We start from the raw sequence: 9,017 nt of genomic DNA, 5'->3' as shown, positions 1-9,017 counted from the left end.
CATTTGGTACGCCACATGAATCCTGTAAAAGGTCCTTGTATTATTGATGCTCCATTACTTTGAAAATTACAATATGCAGAAGGAAATTACATTCAGAAATCAACCCTTAATACTTCTGAAGATGAAGTATTTATAAATTAATTTACAAAATATCCTGAGATCTTCTGCTAAAATAATATCAAATCCCAAAAAAGGAATTGACTTACAAAATATTATCTAATAATCTTTGGAAAATTCGGAATAAAAACTATTAAAAACAATATCTACTAAAAACATGTAGATATTTCCCAAAATACAGCTAAGTAATATGAAGTCTATATTATTTATGGTCTTATGTTCAACCTTTAAAGTGAATTGTTGCTAACTGTGGCTACTTATGGATAAATCTGTTGGAAATATTCTATTTCTGGGCATTTTGGTGGTGACTAGGCCTTTGAATGGGAAATGTTGTTTGTCTTGCTAGAAAATGTTTGTGCTGTCCCTATTTCTACTACATTCTGGTATGAAATGTTGTGCTTGATATGCAGTGTTGCCCCTCTTTCTATTGCATTTTGTTCTGAAATATTGTGCTGGATATGCATTGTTGTCCCTCTTTCTACTGCATTATTTTCTGAAATGTTGTGCTGGATATGCTTTGTTGTCCCTCATTCTAGTGCATTTTGTTCTAAAATGTTGTGCTTGATATGCAATGTTTTCCTTGTTCATCTTGCTGTCACATGCATTGTCTTATCCATCATCTTCTAAATACTTTGTTTTGTCACAATATATTTAGATTTAAATATTATATTTAAATTAATATTTCCAAATATTTGAAGGAAATTCCTAATTGAAATAGATTAGAGAACATTTTTTGAAAGAGGAGAGAGATGAGCAGGAGAGGTTTCGAACTCATGATGTCGAATCCAAATGTTTTATTTGATATGTAGGTCAGCAATGCCCCAGCCGGCCAGGTCGTGATGGATCTCTATGCAGATGTGGTGCCGAAGACAATTGAGAACTTATGCGTGTTGTGTACTGGTGAGAAAGGCATCGGCTTCTCAGGAGAGTCCCTACACTTCAAGGGTTCACTGTTGCATTGCGTGATCCTAGGGTACATGTGCCAGGGTAGTGACTTCACAAGGGGAAATGGTACCGGTGGGGATTTGATCTACAACGAAAATTTTGCCAATGAGAACTTTGAAGAGAAGCACATGGGGCCTAACATCCTCTCCATAGCCAATGTTGGCCCTAACTCTAACAACTCCTAGTTCTTCATCTGTACCACATAGACCTTGTGGCTGGATGGAAATCATGTCATTTTTGATCAAGTTGTAGAGGGCTTGGAGGTTGTGCACGAGATCAAGATGGTTGGATCTGGATCTGGTAGAACCTCAAAGACTGAAGTAATGGCGAAAATAGGAGGGGGATTCAGACGCGGTGTAGGGAGAGGCAAAGGTGCCAGAGGCTGCAGGGATTGTCACAGGAGATGTCGAGGACCCATTTATCTCTTGCCGTTGGCTGTTGAGGAGAACCAGATCATGAGTGATGGAAATGGCCATGTTGAGCTAAGTGATAAGTGCAGCAAAGAGGAGGCCATGGTCAGCGGTGGAGCCATTAATTTCGCCAAGTATTCGGTTACTCCCAGGAGAAGGGGTTATTGGGGCAACCAGAAACCCCACATTGTAACTGTCAAGAAATGTGGCTCCGGGGTAGTTAGAATGGTGCCCGCTCCCAGAGGTGTCGGGATCGTGGCTACTCGCGTGCCTATGAAGGATCTATAGTTTACTGTAAGTGAAGATGATTTCACCTCCTCGCGATGGTCGACCAAAACTCTTGGAAACTTCACCAAAGCCATCAAGACACTGGAGGAGTACCCACAAACCACAGAGCATTATGGATGCATTGAAGCTACATGGTCATGCATGACCTAGAAGACCACATAACCACCTTCCTTGGTAACTTCTAATCACTTTCAAATTTTTATTAAAACCCCTTTGGGGAAATCTACCTTGATTTGGGTCCATGCCACATACTATGTTATGAACTTGAAGAATATCATCGTCCAACAAATTAGCTACCTAGTTGGACTACAACATCTGTTATATGGGGGCCAAACCCTACAAGATCTTAGATCCATTTTGGACTACAACATTAACACTCAATCTGAGACTGTGAGGTGGTGCAACAACTTTCAGTTCAACAAAACAAATAGGAGGTAGTGGGACTAGCACAAAAACAAAAAATAAAACAGATCCACAAAAGAAGCAAAAAAACAAAGGAATATCTTTCAAGAACATCTTACAAGGGCGAAAAACTCGTAAAGTAGTCACAAAGCAAGCTGGAATAGAACCTAGTCCATACACAGTGGAGTCACTAAACTATACACCAGAACTAAATATAGATATAGCAGAAACAGATGAGGCATGTAATAATTTCGAATCACAAGCCATCATTTATCGATTCAATGGTTTTTGGCCAAAACCTTTTGAGCTTTTCCATTGGATATTAACAAAATGAACTCTACACTGTGAGATCCACCTCTGTTCCAAAGGGTTTTTCATTGTCAAATTACAATAAATAGAGCTAAGGGACATAGTGATACAGGAGGGACCATGGTTTTGGGGATCTTCGAGCCTTTTCATCATACCATGGTTCCTAGAATTCGATGCCAATACTATGGTTGTTTCCAGGATTCCAGTTTGGGTCTGTCTACACAACCTCCCAATACACTTCTGGGACCAAAAGATTCTTGTAGGTATAGGCAATACCATTGGCAAATATATTAAAATGGACACACAAAGAGTGGAGGAAATATTTTTTACATTCGCACACATCTGTGTGGAAGTAGATCTCAGTAAGGCTTACCAGATCGCATATAGCTGAAGCACAAACAACGAAGCTGGAAACATACACTGGACTATGAAAACACTTCATTTAGGTGCAGAATATGTTTGCAAATAAAAAATCTACAAAATACATGTCCTGAAGACAAAAAAGATAGCCAAAGGAAGAAGAAAACAGGGAAACAACACAAGGGTTTGAAATTTCCCCCACCATATCCTGAAGAGGAGGAGGAGTTTGAAGTGGAAGAGCCCATACCAAATGAGAACAATGAAACATAAAAAGAAGCAAAAATCCAGGAGACATCTCCACAAGGACCTATGGAATCACAACTGGAAAAGATGTCAAATACAATGGAAAACAGTGGAACTAAAAGACTACACACATCAAACACCTCTGATTCGGACAAGGAGAATCCCCGACGAGGCACTGGAAATCCACTTCAACTTGTATCCACGATGTTGTTTCAAGGGGCGTGGTGCAAGGTCGAGAAGAAAAAGGGGTGGAAAACATGATTTCCCCCCCCGCCCATATGTTCTTTAATTATTTTTAATGAACCCTTGATCTGAGGTCATCTAACTTGCAAATGGAATGCCACTCAACATATACAAAATGTAATTGATAATTAAAGTATTTATTAAAATGATTTATAAATACATCATGTTTTTGAATACTGCTTCAAAAATCCATGGGATGTTTTTGAAACCATGTCTTGTTTCTCCTTTTACCTTCCACTGTAAATTTTCTTTTACTCCGGTAAATCTTTGGATGGATTTTCAAAACCATGGGTTTTTTTTTTGTAAATCCATGGCTCGTAGAACATTTATGTTTTGAATTTTATCCATGTAAAATAAAAAATATCTTGCTTCTCATAAAAAAATCTTTTTTACTTGTCCTCTTATGTGTAAAACTTGTTTACATTGCAAAATTTCCCTCTTATTGTCTCTCATGAATTTATTTCCCTGCATCCATGGATTTCTTTTTCCTTTAAAATTATTTTACTCGGTAAAATTATTTTACCCACTTATTAATCTTCCATCCCTCATCTCACCTGATCTCTTTAAGTTAGCCTCCCATCCACATAGATTTTACTTAGTCTTGCCATCCACACAACATCTTAACCTCCCATCCACATGGTATTTGTTTCATAATCGAATGAAATCCATTCCCGCCATATTTATAGATTTCAAACCAAAACAGTTAATGGATTTCAGAGGGAGGTAGGCCCTCAAATGTTTTTCGGACCCTATCCTTTGGTTAAATGTCTGAGGGGCCGAGGGATTGAAACTCATTCATAACATTTGATTTATAATATGCATATATCCCTATTCTTTTAACAATGGGGCGAATTAATGCATGATTCTCACTTATGCATTCTTGTGTGCTTTCTGGTGTAGGCTTCAACTTTCTCTTTCCTTTGATCAGGGAATTGGATTGGAGTGAATAATATACCATTGGAAAGATACTTCTGAGCTCTTTCCGATGAAAATATCTACAGTCTAACCTGATCCAAACATTTATATGCAAAAATCTCATTTATATGAAAAAATCTCCCTAGGTCTTAGTAATTGGTGTTGCTTTGGAAATAATTTTCAGGATGAAATATTATTTCCAACATCCCAAACATAATAATGATCGGCTATAATCAAACAATCCTATAAAACATTTTGAATAGAAAGTATGATAATTCATGGTATCTGTATAGATAAATTATGATCTAAGACAAACCAACATTATGGACATCCTTCAGTTAATGAATATGTTAAGGTGTTTACATGGTATTTATAAGTCAATATGGTTGTAGCTGTCATGCAATGATTCAATAATCAATAATCATACAAAATTACAACATTGATAGCAAAAAGTGCTGAGGTACATAATTTTTTATGTTGAATAAAGAAATTGAATTACATATAACTTTCAACATTTAATAGGGATTTTATTAAGCTTGCGAGATAATAATGGAGTGGTGAGAATTATATAGAGTTTATGTATCATTACTCATTTAAAAAAAAATTGTAAATGGCCCAGGTTTAGAAACACCTTTTTTCATCATGGATGATTTCGTTTACTCCATCTATTGATCTTAAAATATGTTAACCTCTTTAAACCTTCCCTTCTACTACCATCATCCTATGTTATCCTTGTGTATCCATTGTTCCTTTATTGAATATTTCCCTTTTTTAATGGACTTCCTTTGGAAGGCCAACGATCAAAATGGTTCATTTCCACTTTGATCTTTTCAAAATATGATAAAAAAAATTAAAAGAAATTTCATATTTATTAAAAAATTTAGAATAGGTTAGGATCCTATTTGTATCACATCTCCCCATTTGTAGGGCTTCCATCTCCAAAAACATAAGATCCCTTAGATATTTTTCCTTCTTCAATCATAAAGAAGACTTTCAAAAATCTATGACAAATGATGCCTCTACTTTAGGATGGAGGATGAGAGTTGAAGATTTGTTTCCTTTAATTTATGCCTCTTGTACTCTTATGGATAAATATGACATACATTTTTACATTGTCATTGAAAAACCACTGCTCCTTAAGTGCAAGTGCAAGTAGCTCCTCCTTCCCCTTGACTTTGGAACTTCAAGCTTTCCTCTTGTCCATTTGGATTTTGCGTTGGAGTTCCAAGAGAATATTTTAATATTGACCTACCATTGTCCTATTAATATGCATTGCTAGAAATGTTTTATACACTGGCTCAATAACCCTCTAGACTGCCTATAATTTCTAACCTTATTACCCCTTTCCTTGAACCTAAAATAAAAAATATATATCATTTCATACCTTTTAGGTTTGTGATAATTATTACCATATTGATTTCTTGGTTCCACGAGAGTTTGAATGAATTTTTATGTAAGAATCATCTATTTTCTACCCTCTTCCAATCCTTTACAAGCACATTTGAGCGACCTATTGCACATTCCTTTCTAACTACCTTATCTTACATGGGAATGGATTCTTTGCTACAATAATAAATATGTCTTGAGCTAAACATGTGCAATCATATTGTCCACTAAATCCCAATCCTTCATGCTTAGGCCTCTCGAGAGATACAATGGGGATCATAAACACCTATCCTTCCTTTCCTTGTGCTTCCACTTCATAGAAAATTTTCCTTGTGAGATAGGAACCAATGCCTATAGTGTGCTTCTCAAATTTAACTATGCATAACCTTTTCATGATGATATATTTTATAGTCACAATTGAAGGGGATTTCTTTATCTCCTAGACAACTGCTTATAGTTTCTTTTAATGTATTTCCTTCAATTACAAATATTATTATACCTCAATAGTCACTTTGTATTTCTCATTTTTTTCTTCTTTAATCTTAATCTAGCTTACAAAATCATTCTTTATTACAATATGAAATCATATTTTCAAATACTCCAGTAATTGTATCTTTTTAAAGTTTCCATTTTTAAATTAATTTTATTAAAAATCCTTTTATCTATAATTAAATAGAACTTACGTAGATTTTAATTTTATAAAATACATTAAAAATATTAACTAGGTGTGAAAGTCACATTGTGAACCAATTTGGAATGGGTCATAACAAAATGGTTGCTACATTGTTTCCCTACTCTCTAGAGAAGATGTTCCCTCTAGGTAACCAACTAAAAAACAACTCTTCAATGTTGTGAATTGGGCTATATCTTGAAGATATTTTGAAGATTAAAGAATCTCTTCTTGTGATTAGGTCTTGTAAGAGGGATTTGTGAAAATTTCCTAGCCTAAGTGATTAATTCTCTATTATTTCAATAAATCAACTAATTGTTGAATTTAATCAATATAAAAATAAATATTAATAGCCGAAAATTAATCACTCAAGTATAAAAAACAATTTCACACAAACTACTCATTCAAGATTAAAATCACTTTCACAGATAAGTAATTACTAATTCAAGATTCTCTTTTCATTCCTTATTAAAAAATCTTACACAGTCACCAAAACGACCTTGAAGTTGAAACTGCTTGAGCAAGTATGGGTCGTTGTATGGTTGTAAGGCTATACAAACTATATAGAATGTCAAGAGGTATGCACGAATTTTCCATAGGAATATATGGATCCATCTAATAATAGGTTGTAGTAATAGGTTCTATGGAAGCACTCTCTCTTCTCCTGTCACTCAATCTAGTCAGTTGTTACTATGATGAAAGTCTTTCATTTAAGTTGTCTTTATACTTTTATCTAGATATCTATTTTTAAAACTAGTAATATATGAGATACGAAATCAATTTTTAGATATGTTTTTTTATAACAAGTAAATTACAAAGAAAAGTTAATTTTTCATTTTTCCTGATAGTATTCAAACTATTTTTGTTAAAAATGTGTGAAGGTTCATGTTTGAACTCTAATTCTTAGGCACCTAAACCTCACCTTTTGGATGTGGATTGACTTTCTTTCTCATATGACTACTTGTTACAAGAGAGAAAAATGATATGCTTCATAGAACAGTACAAGAATACAAATAATTTCGAACTGCACTTTAGTGATTATGCAGCAAAATAAATAAAGCTTAAAAATTGTGTCATGGTCATTCACTAAGTTCATCATCACATGCAACTTGAACTAAGCCTTTGGGAGTTTTGAAGAGGAAATCAGTTAATCAAGTGTTAGTAAAGTTTAGGTCCTTGGATGATAGTGAGAGAAAAACATTATAATGCATGATTATACAAATGATTATGAAGAAAGAATGAATCTTATTTACCAGTTATGTGTTAATCTCTTGTTACCTATTTCATATGAATACATTTCTAAAGAGGGGCGTCATTCGTAAAGCATATTTGATATGTAGACCTAAAAGACATTGGTTGAAAGACCCCAAAGCAAGTACATAGAGTCTGAGTTTATTGCCTTCATGTGATGTGCAACTTCTGCAAGAGGATCCAAGCAAGCAGCTAGGCAGTGGAGCAAGTGGGAGTGATGACATCAAAGGGCACAAATAAATTACTAGAAGCCAAGAAAATACAACCATCAGCTAAGCCGGATGTTAAGGGGAATTGTTGCACCACTAATTTTGATGGTTGTTGGACCAACATACCTCCATGCTTCTTCATCATAATGAATTACCTTCAACTGCAAACGCTGAGAATTTTTTTTTTAAGGCCCAAACCCAAGTTAGACTTGAACAATAAGTATTCATGTTAGAGTTCTCCCTTCATCATTCCGTTACAACCACATTTATAGTTCTCTTGGTAATTAATGGATACTAATGCACATTTGATTTCGTACCACTTCAAAGCTAAAAACCAGACCCAGACCTACATGGAAAATGCCATGATGGGCTCGAAAACATTTGTGTTCTTAACCATGACATATACAATTTAATTCGAACACTTGTATTCTTATTCCACGAATCCTCAAACCATACTGTCAGAAAAGAAAAAGAAACAAAAAAAGATAGATGAAGATGAAACCAACTGTTATCAAAATTGAGTTTGCACAAGCTTGAACTCTTGCAACTAAAAAAGTTGTACTTTGATTATAATTTTGGAGCAAATAAGTTTTTCCACGTCACCTAAATTTAGTTTATCTATAAGTTTGTCCATTTTGTTAGAATCCTCAAATTGAGAAGAAGTTGTAGTTTGTGTTTCACAATCATGCTCTTGAAACATTAATTATAATATGACATATTGTAGTCTCAAAAAACTAAAAAATTTAGTTTATCTATAAGTTTTTCCATTTTGTAAGCATTGTCAAATTGAGAGGATGTTGTAGTTTGTGTTCCATAATCATTCTCTCAAAACATTAATTATAACATGAATTATTGTAGTCTCCAAAAACTGGGAAAATGATTTTATGTCATTATGAACAAATAATGAGTAGAAATATTAAAAGGATTTATGAATAATGAAGTAAATGAAATATTAAAGTTATATCTTACTTGGGACAAGCACTCATAGATTTGATACAAACTACTCCTTTTTAAATAAATTCAAAACATATAAAAAATATATATTGATATATAAATAAGACTACTCAACCTTTCTTTAAAAAATGTTCATTATCGTTTATAAACTATTTCTTATTAAATAAAACAAACTATTCCTTACAAAATAGAATTGAAAATAAACGAAAATTTGTATTTCTCATTTTTTTTCTTCTTTAATCTTAATCTAGCTTAAAAATTATTCTTTATTATAGTATGAAATCTTATTTTCAAATGCTCCAATAATTGTATCTT

At 33.9% G+C, this 9,017-nt stretch overlaps 1 pseudogene; it reads left to right on the top strand.

Annotated features, from left to right (window-relative positions):
- Nucleotides 1-890: 890 nt before the first annotated feature.
- Nucleotides 891-1,760, top strand: LOC149210782 (peptidyl-prolyl cis-trans isomerase 2-like; annotated as a pseudogene).
- Nucleotides 1,761-9,017: the final 7,257 nt, after the last annotated feature.

Source organism: Pinus tabuliformis, chromosome 1_2 (assembly GCF_031772625.1).
Source record: "Pinus tabuliformis cultivar Carrire ecotype Pingquan chromosome 1_2, CPIR1, whole genome shotgun sequence".
NCBI lineage: Eukaryota > Viridiplantae > Streptophyta > Pinopsida > Pinales > Pinaceae > Pinus > Pinus tabuliformis.
The sequence above is the reverse complement of the archived record's forward strand: the minus strand, read 5'-3'. Positions and strand labels throughout refer to the sequence as shown.